At 38.9% G+C, this 16,365-nt stretch overlaps 1 protein-coding gene across 1 annotated transcript in view; it reads left to right on the forward strand.

Moving 5' to 3' along the window:
* LOC139741322 (cytosolic non-specific dipeptidase-like) overlaps positions 1 to 16,365 on the forward strand; it is a 69,565-nt gene that overhangs the window by 12,922 nt on the left and 40,278 nt on the right. The gene's annotated exons all lie outside the window — the stretch shown is intronic.

Consider the following 16,365-nt stretch of genomic DNA (forward strand, 5'->3'; position numbering starts at 1 on the left):
GAGAGGTCCAGGCAGGCTTCTTAAACACATTTGGAACATTACACAGGGCAAAATGAGAGCAGATTATCATTGTGGTCGTGCATCACAAAACAACAAAATGTTGCCAATTTTTTTTTTTTTTTTTTTTTTGATGTGACCGTGCATCAAAAAATCAACAGAAAGTCACATGCATTGATTTTGTATGGGGACTGAAAATAGGTGAAATGGGTCAACCCATCCCATCTTGAATTTTTCATATTTTCTGAAAGAGCAAGTCTTCTCTACATTATACTTAAGTTTGGGATCATAAAACAAACAGGAAATTGTGTTTTTAGCAGTTTTTCTCTAACACTTTTTGGTAGAATAGTGTGATTAGGTGTGTCTCACAGAGTCCCCTTTTCATTTCTTAAAGACCCTGTCCATACTCTTTACTTTCCACTCTAATAATTTTGGAAAGGATGATGCTACTGCTTTGAAAGTTTTGGCATTAATCGTTTACAGAATGGGTTAAAAAGGCATGCTCAATTTCAGCTTATCTGATAATCCCTCCATTGTTGTTACTCCAGTGGTTTACATCCTTTATTTTGTTCCATTCATCGCACAGCTGGCACAGCTTGGTAAGGCGCACCTGGTAAAGTAGGGACTGCGAGCGACGGAGAGCGACACTCAGCGACGGGGACATATTGCGAGAACAATGAAGTGCGTCGCAGTATGTTTTCACTCCGTCGCTAAGCGTCGGTCAAAGCAGTACGCGCCATCATTTTGATGATACCGCGACGCTTGCCGACGCTTGCTGACACTTGCCGACACCCTCGAAAGAAGCTGTTGATTTTTTCTATGTTGCGTGACCTCCGCTCACGCAAGTGTTCGTTTTAATAGCGCCGACGTTTCGGGACATGGCGCTTGAGATGTAGCGAGATTTCTGAATGGTCACGGCCAGTGCTCAAATTGAATAGCGAGCGACGTGTCCAGACGCGCCTCTCCAGATTACAAAATGATGTTCGTGATAGCCCGACGATGAGCGACGTGTCCCGACGCTTTCCTTTGTCTCAACATTGGTTATGAGTTGATTTGCGTTTCGTTTGGCTACTGTAAAAGTGGTTTCTTTCGCGTACAGAAACTTTCGCGGTTTCCATCGGTGCCGACTTTTTCGCGTGTGTTTAAATTCGCGGTCGGTAATGACGGCGTTGTAACAACCCACGAGTTCAAAACGTAATTATGGGGTGTGATCTCACTGAACGGGGAACACTTTGAAAGTAGCGATCGAAGAGGGTTTATGAAAACACATGTAGGTCTACACTTAAACGCGAATGTATGCCTTAATTAGGCAGCTCCATACATGTAAAATTTTGCATGCATGAGGTGAGATCTTTTTTTATCTGTCAAGTGACTCAAGAACTAAATACAGTGTATTACGAAGTCGTCCTATTTCTCCCGTAGGAAAAAGTCAGAATGTTTGCCTTTACTTTTGGAAATGAACAGCGGCAACAATCGGCTCCGCAAGATGCTAAAATTAATGTCAGGTGTTTCATTTTAATTTTGGAAATGAATAATGGTAATTTCGTATGATACTAAAATAAATGTCGGATGTTTGTTTATACTTTTGGAAATGAATAACGGTAAGATTCAGCTCCATACGGTGCTAAAATTGATGTCAGATATTTGATTTTGCGATCGGAAATGCATAAGGATAACATTTTGCTCCGGAAGATGCTGAAATAAATGTCGAATGTTTGCTTTGACTTTCGGAAATGATTAACAATAATATTCAACTCCGTACGATGATAATAAATAAACGCCGCATGTTTGCTTTTACTTTCGAAAGTAAATAGCAACATTTGGCTCCAGAAGATGCTAAAATGACTATCAAATGATTGCTTTTACGTTCGGAAGCGAATAGCAGTAATATTCTGCTCCATACGATGCTAAAATAATTGTCGGATGTCTGCTTTTTAAATTTCGAAATGAATAACAGTAACATTGATTCATTAAAATTGATGTTTGATGTTTGCTTTGACGTTCGGAAATGAATAACAATTATATTCAACTCCGTATACGATGATAAAATAACTGTCTGATGTTTACTTTTATGTTTGAAAGTAAATAGCAATTACATTCAGCTCCGGAAGATGCTATAAATGCTGGATGTTTAATTTAACGTTCGAAAGTAAATTAGCGATAACATTCAGCTCTGGAAGATGCTAAAGTAAATGTTGAATGATCCCTTTGACGTTTGGAAATGAATACCAATAATATTCAACGCCGTGTGATGGTGAAATAAATGCCGGATGTTTGCTTTAATGTTCGAAAACAAATATCAATAACATTCAGCTCCGGAAGATGCTAAAATAAATGTCGAATGATCCCTTTGACGTTCGGAAATGAATAACAATAATATTCAATTCCGTACTATGATCAAATGAATGTCGGATGTTTGCTTATACTTTCGAAAGTAAATAGCAATGACATTCGGCTCCGGAAGATGCTGAAATAAATGTCAGATGATTGCTTTTACGTTCGGAAGTGAATAGAAGTAACATTCTGCTCCATACGATGCTAAAATAAATGTTGGATATTTGCTCTTACATCTCGAAATGAATAACAGTAACATTCAGCTGCGTTTGATGGGAAAGTAAATGTCTGATATCTGCCTTGACGTTAAAAATGAACAACAGTAGGCCCTACTTTTCGGCTCCGTACGATGCTAAAATAATATTGTCAGATGATTCATTTCACTTTCGGAAGTGGACAGCAGCATATAACATTCGGCTCCGTATGATAAATAAATGTCGGATGTTTGCTTTTAAATTTGGAAATGAATATCAGTAATATTCTGCTCCGTACGATGCTAAAACAGTAAGAGATTGTTGCTTTTACATTAATTTTGGAAATGACTAACTGTATCAATCGGCTCAGTTAGATGCTGAAATAGATAGCGGATGTTTGCTTTCACGTTCGGAAATGAATAAGGATAACATTCAGCTCCCTAAGATGCTAAAATGAATGTCGGTAGTTTGCTTTTACATTTGAAAATGATTAACGGTAACATTCGGCTCCGTAAGGTGCTAAAATACTAAACCCAGTCCAAAATAAAAAGAGACTTTCCAAAACAGTCTACAAAAAAGCACTCGATTTTGGGAAAAATTTGTTACAAATTGATCCATCAATGTGCAAAAAATGGCTTTTGCTACTGAAAATGATGCTCCCAGGTTCGCCAAAAAGCGAACCTGGCAGCCAGGTTTGCCAGAAAGCGAACCTGGCCGCCAGGTTCGCCAAAAAGCGAACCTGGCCGCCAGGTTCGCCAAAAAGCGAACCTGGCCGCCAGGTTCGCCAAAAAGCGAACCTGGCTGCAAGGTTTGCCAAAAAGCGAACCTGGCTGTAAGGTTTGCCAAAAAGCGAACCTGGCCGCCAGGTTTGCCAAAAAGCGAACCTGGCTGCAAGGTTCGCCAAAAAGCGAACCTGGCTGCAAGGTTTGCCAGAAAGCGAACCTGGCCGCCAGGTTCGCCAAAAAGCGAACCTGGCCGCCAGGTTCGCCAAAAAGCGAACCTGGCTGCAAGGTTCGCCAAAAAGCGAACCTGGCTGCAAGGTTTGCCAGAAAGCGAACCTGGCCGCCAGGTTCGCCAAAAAGCGAACCTGGCTGCAAGGTTCGCCAAAAAGCGAACCTGGCTGCAAGGTTCGCCAAAAAGCGAACCTGGCTGCAAGGTTCGCCAAAAAGCGAACCTGGCTGCCAGGTTCGCCAAAAAGCGAACCTGGCCGCCAGGTTCGCCAAAAAGCGAACCTGGCCGCCAGGTTCGCCAAAAAGCGAACCTGGCTGCTAGGTTCGCCAAAAAGCGAACCTGGCTGCCAGGTTTGCCAAAAAGCGAACCTGGCCGCCAGGTTCGCCAAAAAGCGAACCTGGCTGCAAGGTTTGCCAAAAAGCGAACCTGGCTGCCAGGTTTGCCCGAAAGCGAACCTGGCCGCCAGGTTCGCCAAAAAGCGAACCTGGCTGCTAGGTTCGCCAAAAAGCGAACCTGGCTGCCAGGTTTGCCAAAAAGCGAACATGGCTGCCAGGTTTGCCAGAAAGTAAACCTGGCAGCCAGGTTTGCCAAAAAGTGAACCTGGCATACATTACAAAATCCTTTTCAAAGAAGAGAAAATATTAGGTGCATTTTGATGAGCCTATCTAATTGCTATCTAATTGTTTTCATTATATTTTCCTTCAGTAAATGTGAAATTACCACTCTTGGTTTTGTGTATGAAGAGTTTAGATAAGTGCACAAACATTTGTCAGTGACAATCAATTTTACCTGTGTAATTACTCTGTACTAATTGTTAATTTCAGCCCATTATGTCCGTAACAAAACAAAACAAAAAACATGTTTTTTTTAAGTTTTACAAATTAAGCACTCAGTAAAGAAGAACATACTAATTGAATGCAAAGCAAGCTCATAACCCTCTTCCGAAACACCCATAAAGAAACTTCTGCTCTGTAATAATTAAGTAGTCAATTATTGTTAAAAAGTGTACATCTGTAAACAGACACATATAGTGTGACTGTATGTGAGCTTTATAATTTCATGAGGATTGATTTGTTGATTTTATTTTCTGATGTTTATTTGTGATTTAATTGAAAGGTAGCATGGAACATCTCGATAACTATGATTAAGTTGGAATACTTGTTAATTAAACTAATTAGCAGTGTTTGTTTGTTTGTTTTGTTTTTTGTAGATTGCATTGCACACATATTAAAAAACAACTTTTGATAGTGGGTGTGCATGGAAATTAAGCCTTTTTGTAATTTTGTAATTCGCAGAAAGATGATAAATGCAGCCTTTAGGCCTATGCTTCTCCTATATTTTCTACATCGCACCTGAGAACTGGATTGTATTCGGCTATAGTATTAGTATTGATAGATATAGCCCTGCATGTGGTGTGTGAGTGTGTGAACATACATACATGTAATTATCCATACATGCCAGGGCTGTCAACACGGGAAACTAGTTGAGAGTGAGACTCCCATAGGCCAATGCTATTAGGAGTCAAAATGCATGAGATCAATAGAAATGCATGGAAATGAAATAAGTTTTAGATCGAGTGAGAAAGGACCTCAATGCATGAGAGTTGGCAGCCCTGACGTGCACACGTATGCAAAGTTTGTATGTGCTAGGCTTTGCATTATGCGTAACAAGTTTGAATATTTTGCACACTACACAGCATACAAATGAAGTGGAACATTATCATTAAATGCAATTTACGTGTAATGGTAAAGCAAGAACTGTAACTACCGGTACACAATCAATGTAATATTTTGCAACAACATTCCCGCATGCATATTGATCAGAAGAAAGCTATATAAAGTTATAGGTCCAGTACCAGGTATCGCACAAACATTTGATGAAGTCCAAATGTCAAATTGACAAACACAAGTAAGTCAAATGCTCACAACTCATAAAAGGATATACAGTAGTTCTGGACACTCAATCGAAATGTTTATGCACAGCTCCTAATCATTGCATGATCACCATCCAGTGCACCACTGGCCTCATCCTGTGAAGTTAACAGTTTACAAGAGAATATGGGATAGATTTACAGTTGTACAAACTACATGGTGTACGTACTATGAAATCCGTTTAACAATATTTGTGAGTCAGGACACCGCTCTCTTATCACAGTCGTCATCTTATGGCAGTCCTCTTCTTCAAATGGCCATGTTCACGATGAGCAACATATACATGCTGGTTTCAGAGGATTTATATTGTGGGGATGGAAAGTGTGGAACGATGTCTGGCCTATGTCCATCAGTGCAGGGGTCAGAAAAGGTCAAGACCTAGCCAACTGCCAAATCCGCAGAGGGTTCAATGAGTGGAATGTGATAATTCAGACACACTAGCACAGTGCCTGCACTACACATACAGTGTAGCTATACAGTTCTCATGGCAGCGTGTGTGCAAACCAAGGTTATTGATAATGTTTTGGTGGGAAGCCACTTGTATGAGATGTATTAAACTAACAATCCCACCTCATCCCTGCTTGTGAATATATCATACACATGAACATTATAAAAGGGGATGGCTAGTACAGGGCTGCCATAATTGGAAACTAGTTGAGAGTGAGACTCCCATAGGCCAATGCTATAATTTAGGAGTCAAAATGAGTGATATCAATAGAAATGCATGCAAATGAAATAAAGTTTTAGAGTGAGAAAGGACCAAAATGAGTTCTAGCAACTGAACTGAACTGTTCAGTGGGAATGCTGGGGGATGATTGTTCCAATCCTTGTGGGATAGAGTACTTTATATACCAGTATCTATTGTTGTGTGGAAATTATTTGCTTTAGAATTAATGGTCTCATATAATTATTATTCAAGTAATGTGCAGTTCAATGTTTCCAGGTTAGCATGCCTGACAGTGACGGGGCATATACTGCACATTACTTGAATATGAGATCATTCTGAGGCAAATAATTTTCATTCAACAATAGATATATAATATACTCATAAAAGAATCCCACAAGGATTGCAACAATCACCCCTCAGCATTCCCACTGATTCCCACTGATTAGTTTGGTAATACAGGCTATCCCCTGTAAGTATGCATTTCAGTTAATTGAAACAGGTTTGTTTAGTATTTGTTTGTTCATGTGTTTGCTTGTTTTGGCGATCATGGCGATCATGGAAATTTGACAGAACTCCACAGTAACATACCCAGTTTTATGTTGATTGTGAGGTTAAGGCAATTTAGATGATTTTGATAATTTACATGTGAATGCTAGAAGCTTAATAAGAATTATAGTGAGCTGCATGGTTTCTTTACTGTCCTAGAAGCTGCCTCTAAAAACCCACTTCTTACGTATATAGACATACAAATATCACGATACTCTTTTGTTCAGGCGTATATATAACTTAAGCTTAACAGTTGGGCCGTGGGTGTGTCATTCATGGTGCGGCAACTGATCTCTTATAAGATCAGTGATGCAGCTTGCTTGGAGCATACAAAAAAGCTGTATGGTGTCTTCAAGAAAGCATATTGAAACAGCATCCATATCCATGATTAATGGTAGTGCAACGATCTTATGGCATGTAGGCCTACACAGCAATAACACTGCTTTGGCAGTACCCTGAAGGCCTATGTTTTTGGTAGTAGATGATTTAATTCATCCGTTCAAAGAATAATGAGCGGGGTATTACGTAAACAGGAGAAATCAGAAATTCAAAAGGAATGGTGCAAAAGTATACTAGTGCATTAAGATAAGTACTCAATTAATGAATGAAAATTCATTAGCATTTGATGAGGACTATAAGATCACAAATGAAATTGGGATCCTTGTTCAAGCAACATACAGACTCATACATTTGCTATGGAGATCAATTACCTTCACATTGACATATGAAAATCATTACTCAAAGTGAACAGAGGGGCTACATTGCATCTGCAGACATTGATAACAGGAGGAAACCCATACTTGATATTCATAATCTGTACTTTTTGACATCCTTTTTATAGCTCACCTGAGCTGAAGGCTCAATTGAGTTATTGCGTGTGCTCTTTGTCCGGTGTTTGATGTGCGTCATGCGTTAATTTTGTACTTTCAATTTCTTCTTGAAAACCCCATGACTGATACAACGTAGTTCACCAAACTTGGCAGGTAGCATCCATCCCGAGGGGAATAGAATCTCAATTTATGCAAATGGGCACCTTTTTAAAAAAAGTTATTTATGAAGTTTTCAGGTGGAGAGGCAGTCCTATACATCGATCCAAGTGTTTTCAATTTCTTTAAAGTTTTTTTGTGTGTGTGTGTGTGTGTGTGTGTTTTGCGTTTGTGTTAAGAATTATTCAAACGAAAAGTGCAAAGATGATGGGATGTACCCATGATTTTTTTTTCTTTTTTTATGTCTAGAACGTCTGGTATTATTTTATAGAAAGCTGTTTTTTTTTTAAGTCACCTTGATATGAGTCATATCAAGGTGAGTCAAGTCAAGTCACCTTGACATCGAGTTAAGAGATGATAATGAAATCTCTGAAGCGTTTAATTCATATTTTGTGAAGGTTGGATCTAATTTAGCTGATGTTATTCCGGAAACGGATATACCTTTTTCTACGTATTTAAGTCATCGCAATAATCAATCTTTGTTTTTTATGCCTGTATTAGAATCCGAAATTGTTGACATTGTAAATAATCTTAAAGCCAAAAAAAGTACTGGTTATGATGGAATTTCTAATTATCTTCTGAAATATGTTATACATGAGATTGTTGTACCTCTCGCCCATATATTTAATTTGTCATTGCTGAACGGTATAGTGCCTACTAGGATGAAAATCACTAAAGTTATCCCGATATATAAAAAGGGCCGAGAGGACGAACTGGGAAATTATCGACCAATATCGTTATTAACCTCTTTTTCTAAATTACTTGAAAAGATTGTGTACACACGTGTATTCCGATTCTTAAATGACTGTAATGTAATAGATGAAAATCAATTTGGATTTCGTAAAAAGCATTCCACAATTCATGCTATTTTACTCATGATAGAGAAAATTATCAAAGCGATCGATGGCAAGTGTCATACAGTAGGTATCTTTCTTGACTACTCCAAGGCCTTTGACACAATCAACCATGAAATATTATTATACAAATTACAACACTATGGGATTCGTGGGAGGGCCTTGGAGTGGTTTAGAAGTTACCTCACTGGAAGAACTCAATTTGTTAGTTTGAATGGCCATGTGTCCAGTTCACAGCCTATAACTTGTGGGGTACCGCAAGGATCCCTTTTAGGTCCTTTATTGTTTATTCTTTATATGAATGACTTTCGCAGTTCGTCCTCTCTGCTCTATTTTCTACTTTTTGCCGATGACACCAGTATTTTTTATTCAAATCGAAACCCTCATGTTTTACTGAATACCGTAAATACTGAATTAAAATCAGTATCTAAGTGGATTCAGGCTAATAAATTGTCATTGAATTTGACCAAGACAAAATTTATGGTTTTTAGCAATATAATCAATATTTTGCCTGGTAAGTTGGTTGTAAACGACGTAGAATTGAACCAGGTGGAATATATAAAATTCCTTGGTCTCTATATTGATTGTAAGTTGACATGGAAAGTTCATGTTGATTCTTTGCGTAAATTATTATCAAAAAATGTAGGTGTTATGTATAAGTTAAAACAGTTTTTTCCTAAACATGTTCTGCATTCATTGTATTCTACTCTATTTTTGCCTTATATAGGTTATGGAATCCTGGCATGGGGAAACTGCTGTACAACTAGACTTAATTCTTTATTATTGATACAGAAAAGAGTTATACGGATAATTAACTTCGCCACATTTTTCGAACACACTAATGTCTTGTTCTTTTCCAGTAGAACACTTAAGATCCAGGATTTATATCATTTTAATATCGGGTCATTTATGTATCAATTAAACTCAGGTGGTCTCCCTGATGTGTTTTCTTCGATGTTTGTCAAAAATACTGAAGTTCATTCTTATCCTACTAGACAAAAAGATTCTTTTCATCTTTCTCCTGTAAGAACCGTATCTGCTTTAAAAACAATAACCACTACAGGACCTAAATTTTGGAATGAGTTGGATAGAGAAATAATCCAATCTCAGTCTCTTTATTCATTTAAACATAAACTTAAACTAGTTTTTCTGAATTCATATCTATAGCTATTCTTCAATCCTCCTCGATATTCTCTGTTCATACTTCACATTACTGACATAATCGATTATGTAACATGTGCCTCGCTCGTGATTTCTGTATTATCTCCTGAACTTCCTTTGTACACATTTGGTATCTCTGCTATTGTACACTGCATCTGACTTGTACCTCGCTCGGGTGATCACGCAACAATCAAGAAGTCTGTGCCGCGGACATTGTTTTCATTGTTTTCTTTTTTCTTTTTCTTTTTACTTTTTGGCGTTTATATTTCTCCAATTCAGAAACTGTCATTCCTTTAATTACATACCCAAGTAAGAAATAATCTCACATCCGCATCTGGGAATCTACACCCTACAAGCAATGCTTCTATGTAGATTCCTCATATTTCACATGTTTTATTGTCTTATAAGCTGTACGTGACAATTCATCCAGGCTTTTGTATTGTGATGTTTATGTTTTATGTATTTGTTGAAATGTGGAATATGGAACAATAAAAAACAAAACAAAAATATGAGGTCCTCATCCTTTTCATCCAATTTAGCTATACTGCCATGTAATTGATTAATTGTAAGCCCTAGGGATCTCACTAATCTGGCTGTGGTGACAGAACAAACAACGCTTGGACCAAGGTGTTCCTGCATCCCGCACGGACATGGTATATCTTAACACGCGCGTGCGCGACCTTGGTAGTGACGAACGCGCTGCGCGTTCAGGCTAGCAGTGCCTAGCTACCTAGCTAGACACGTCGTACGGCTACGTGTATTGTACACGACGACAGTCGCGCTAAAGCAATAGCCCTCGTTACTCTTGGGGGAAATTGCCACTTTCTTTCCCTTCATAGACTGGCAGGCTTCAAAACAGGTCAATATGCGGTATGCCTTACTATTAAGTTTTGCTACAATCTAATGCTTATTAAGCCTAGAGCATTTCTAGATCTAACAAACGTTATAGTTTGCATCTTGTCTGACATCACTCTCCAGTCAACTTTAGGCCTACTTAGTACTGCTGCAGCACTTGTCCATTGTTAGTGTACGTGAAATCAATGTACTGTGCGGTAGCGTAGGTCACGCGAACAACAATATCTGTAATCCATTGACCATAGCTTCTTATTTTGTTTTTCATTGTAATAAGCGGTTAGTGGGCTTGGATCTATGGGATTGATCTCGAGAAGTTTAATGAATATCTGGGATACCGTCCATAACGATGGCATTTTCGATCCAATCCTACAGACGTCAGAAATTGACCAATACTAACACTTTTAAAGTTTACTTTTTAATACGGGTACCGTACCGGTACTCTCAGTAGAGTTGTGCAGTAGGGGCCTACTAGACTACTGGGGCCTACCGTTACTTAACTTAGGCTGAATCGCCGGTTATTCTGTCTTTACTCAATTTTCTATTTTTCTAGATTTGATTCGGCCAGACATTCTTGAAATCTGTAATATGAAGAATCTAGAATCTACAGGTTAAACGCTAAATTATAAACATTTAGCCCTAGAAATAGATCTGAAACTTAGATTTAGATCCGTGTTCTATACATTACTACTAGGGCCTAGTACTACTAGACATTATAGGCTATAGACTTTATAGTCTTGCCGTTAGTCATTATAGATAGGCAGGTTAGGCTTTACGTTGTTCTTAGATCTACTATAACATTAGTACCTTCTAGGCCTAGATCCCCAATAAACAGTCTAGCTGTAGATTTAGCCCCTACCTGGATATAGAGTCGAGATCTAGAGTCTAGACTAGAAAATCTAGAAACTCATTTTTATTGATCTACTAGTCTCTGTTATAATGACGCCCCAAAATAGACGTCTGGATGTTACATAGACCTAGACAATCGAGTAGACAGAGTTCGAGAGTTCTCGTACGTTTTAATAGGCCTGCGTAGATAGTAACGGTTAGAACACTACTACCCTAACGTTAGTACTGTAGTTACAATAAGGCCTACAGTAGGAGTCGACACAAACGAGAACTAGGGTCTATTTTTTTATTTTCTGATAAAGCTGTAAATAAACTTTTAGTCAGGCCTAGCTCCTAGTATTCTTTAGTTTAAATAGAGTTTAGGCCTTCAGCCAAAAGGGTCTAGGCTTACTCTTACTTTGGGCATAGAGTAGGTATACTAGGATAATGAGATCAGTAGGCCTATCGTATGCAGATTCCTACGTACCGCTCTACTAGTCTCTAGATGTCTAGTGTATCGTTTATAGGCCTGAATAGACTATGGTCTAGACGGTCTACAGTGTAGTACCTGTAGTCTTCATGAACAATATAGCTTAACATCTAGAACCTAGTCTAATAATATTCTTAATCCAAATGCAATGCTTCATGAGATCGACAATAACCCAAGCAGCAGCCAGGCTTTTGATGTAGCAGTACTTCTTGTGCCGCTAAATAATACTGAAACATGAACACAGACTGACAACATTTGGGGAAAGCAAGTTATTTTCCACATACAAATGAATGGATAAAATGAAATTAAATGTGAATCAATAATGATGACTTTATACATACAAATATTTCAACAAAATTGTACTCGATCTAAAATATTCATTGTTTTGACACTGCATCCGCTGAATAGTGAGAGGATGGATGGTAAAATACGATAGACAACCCGCAGAAAATAGACCGAGATACGTAGTTCTGGTTGATAAACCACGTGTTTATCAGCCAGAACTGCGTATCTCTAGGAGATACGCAGTTCTGGCTGATAAGCACGTGGTTGACCACGAAAAGAGATACGTAGTTCTGCCTGATAAAACACGTGCTTATCAGGCAGAACTGCGTAACTCCTAGAGATACGCAGTTCTGCCTGAAAAACCCCCCGCATGGCCGAAAACTTACGCAGTTCTGGCTGATCAACCCGGGCACGTGACCAGAGATACGCAGTTCTGCCAGATTACGATCGCAAAAATTTGGCGACGATTAATCTGGCAGAACTGCGTAAGTTTTTTAAATTGGTAATTTTTACTACTTAAAAAGGTCAAATTGTCATTTTTTTGCTGGAAATAAATTCTTTAGACCAATTATGACCGAGAAAAGAGGAAAAATGCAACTCATCGTATCTCAGTTTAGAAAGGTGTAACATTGAATCTTTAAACCCGATTTCTGGCTAATGTTTGTACAGGCCTATGCCAGAATGAATGTATTTGCAAAAGTTAAGGGTCCCTTTAAGACACCCAAACTTGGTGGCACACAGAGTGTATGGTGCACACAGCAAAGTGCAGATACAGTGGGCTAATGTTACTTTACTCTCCCCTGACCATGAGTCTGGTGAATGTTTTGGCCAAGTCTTATCAAGGTGACATTCTTTTTGACCCCTGAACTGTACAGGGGCAAAAGTTAAAATACTTTCCCCACAATACAGCATACACTGGACACTCACAGAGCTACATGTACCAAGTCTCACGCATTCTGCGTGAGACTCGAGCATTTAGGGTCTGTCTCACGATCTCACGCATGGCACCCATTTTTCTCACGCATCTGGTGAAGTCTGCAATTTGGGCCAAAAATAAGGAGCATAGCTCAAAGGATTAAAGTGATAGTTGCAATTGAAGGTATATTTCCCTTTTGCCTTTCAAAATTAGTAAAAAATAGTCACTAAAGTATGCACCAGATCGCATCATTAAGAGCTAATAATTTAAAAAAGCTCCCTACCATGGGAGTGGGACACCCTCCTCGTTCGCGTGCGCATGCGCATGAGCGCCAAGACGCCGAGTCATAAAAATCTCACTCATAAAAGTTTTTTTAACTTGGCATCTCTGCACTCATTGTGAACATACAACTTCCTGCATTTAGAAATTATAGTGTCCAGGGCCCTTTTCATGAAACTTGTTATGAGTGCCAAATTGCAATTATAGCTGTTGTAATGAAATCCTTACATGATTGGATTGGCGCAGAACAAATTTGTCACAGAAATGTGGTAGTTAATGTCACGGATAACAAGTTTTGACTTAGGACCCCCGATTAAGAATATTGTTAACAGGTTCCATACTTTAGTTGCTTAAATTTTTTCAGTTACCCCTTTTTCCTTTAATAGCAGAGTTCTAAACTGTTTTGGCATTGTGATATTGTTATGCCCTAAAATTGAAATCAATATTTTCTTGATTTACCCTTGACTTCAACAAACCTCAATTATAAGGCTTTACATTGTTTCATTAGGTGATCATATTCGTGTCAGGTGGTCGTGTTACCTACTTTTCGTGAATAACATGGCCTAATATACAAAGGGTTGGGTAAGCAGAGACTCCATACCCTCCCGTTTTCAACTGGAGATCTCCCGCTGAAAGCCCATTTTCGCAAAATCTCCCGTTCTCCCGATTGAGATTTGATTTCTCCCGCCCTGGCTCTGTGTCTCCCGGTGGAAAGGATTTCTTACTTATTGCTATCGTATGTTGAAAAAATAAGCCTTAGATAGCACCAGAGAACATCTAAAACCCTAGGAACTTCGCACTTCGCACACATCAACTTGGAGTCTCCCGTCTGTTAGGGGTTTCGGGCGGGAGAATCTCCAGATCAGAAGGTGCTTGGGGTTGGAGTCTCTGGGTAAGGTCAGGTCATCGAATGCAAAGTATGCTGCTTCCGGCCACCCAAGAAAGGGTATGTGATTGCAGTCTGATGAGTAAAACTTTTTTTCTTTTTTTTTTTCAATGTTTTTATTGAAGAAAACACATGACATACAAACAAGAACAAAACACTACATGCATTATAATTTGATACAAAATATCAAACAAGGCCTGACATTAAAGACCTAATAAAATGGTTTAGACATCTTTTTTCTTAATGATTTAATAATATTAAATGTTAAATTCTAAGTAATTCCATGGTCGTGCGGGGTTTTTTACTGTTCTGAATTTTGTTCTACATTTGTTAACATAATGGATGCAATTTCCTCGGTTTTGGAAAACTTTCTATACTTGAATTGGCACTATCACTTCTAAATTGTGATGACATCTAAGAACGGAGTCGTCGATATTGATTGTCTGGTTGATAGCCAGCGAGCTAGCAAGGCTATGCTAGCGCAGCGCAGCGACAGCCGGCCGGCGGCTAGCGCTGGCTGGGGAGCGAGCTAGCGAGCGCATAGCAGGCGCTGCACTATTGCCATTGGCTAAGCCTTTAGACAAAAGAATATTTAATGAATTGTATCGGATTTAATACTGCCAATAATACAGATTACAACTGTGGTACGCTTGGATATTCATTATTTTCGGCAAACTCGTGAAATAGGCCCCACCACTGCGTGTCTGTACTAATACTACGGCGACTCGCCTGTTTAAATACTCGTGAATTCAGCCCCATCGTGTGGCGTTCATCGGTAGGTAAGCACGGCGGTGGGGCTGCCTTCCATAGTCAATACTCGTGAATGCGGCAAAAATGACTTCCTAATATGTCCCTTAACTAATTTTACGGCCAATTTAACCATAAATACAACCCTACCTAACCCTAAACCATAGGACCTACCCTTGCTTGCTATAAACACACGGGTACGGTGCCCGCGCACTGCGGTGGGGCCTATTTCACGATAGCCCCACCACCACTGCATGTCTGTACTAATACTACGGCGACTCGCCTGCTTTATAGGCCTAAACCTACTCGTGAATTCAGCCCCACCGTGGCGTTCATCGGTAGATAAGCATGGCGGTGGGGCTTCCTTCCACAGTATGATTTGTAGCATAAAACAAAAACTACTCGACCAAAATTGACGATCATTCTTGGTATCGTTTTTCTTAGAAAATGGCGCATCTAAATTACTGATAACAAATATTGCAGAAACTGACCATGGGAAACTGGTTAGGCCTTTTTTTTTTTTTTTTTGAGCCACGACCCACCCTGTATGAACATATCTTTCTAGAGTGTAACCTCTGTACGGTACTTCTCGTATTCCAAACAGGCTTTTGCTAAACAATCAGATCACAGGTGCGGTGTGGCTAGCTGGGGCAAAATTAGCCCATAAAAGCTTTATACGCGTGTCTTCAAGGGGACTCATCGAAAAGAGTCCATATCACGGAATGAAAACCATTCAAATTGATATACAGAGAGAAATAACACTTAACAAAGCATAAGAAGAGAAGATGATGGAATCATAAAAAGGGAAAATGATGATTGACAGAGGATAAAAGGGGAGGAAAGATGGAAGATGAGATGAAATAAAACAATACTGTACATAACATAAGGGGAGGAACAGTGGGAAAATATGACAAGATAATATAAAACATAATGAGACAGAATGACATATCATAGGGAAAAGGATAAAGATTAACAAGGTATAGCTCAAGGTGTATAACTCCGTGCAGACATTGCCTTACCCCGAAGATATGAAAAGAAAAATGAACTCTTGTCAGTAAGATAGAAAATTGGTGTGTTTATCTGTTTTTTTGAACAATTCCACTAAATGGTACCATTGATGACTATTTTGTAAAAAAAAAAAAACAACTTCAGTCTCCAAATTGCTTCATCGAACTGAAATCAGAATCAACCTAAGATGAGATAGGAATGGACAAAGAAAATGATGAATAAGCTAAGATAGGCAGCAAGGAAAGAAAAAGAAAGAGCTACATCCACACAGATTGGAAGCTCATCGCCCGAAAATAAAAACCAGGAACAGCTTTTCATTTACTATGATTTTTTTTTTACACTGTAAATGTTCAAATTCTTGTTAACTATCAAATAATAACAAAGAATCAAGTCAATGCTATTAAATTTCAGTATTAAGAAAAATTGAAGTTGCAACAAACGGAGACGCTATAA

Source organism: Diadema antillarum, unplaced genomic scaffold (assembly GCF_040938485.1).
Source record: "Diadema antillarum isolate AM-2024a unplaced genomic scaffold, OU_Dant_1.0 seq00000920_RagTag, whole genome shotgun sequence".
Classification (NCBI taxonomy): Eukaryota; Metazoa; Echinodermata; class Echinoidea; order Diadematoida; family Diadematidae; genus Diadema; species Diadema antillarum.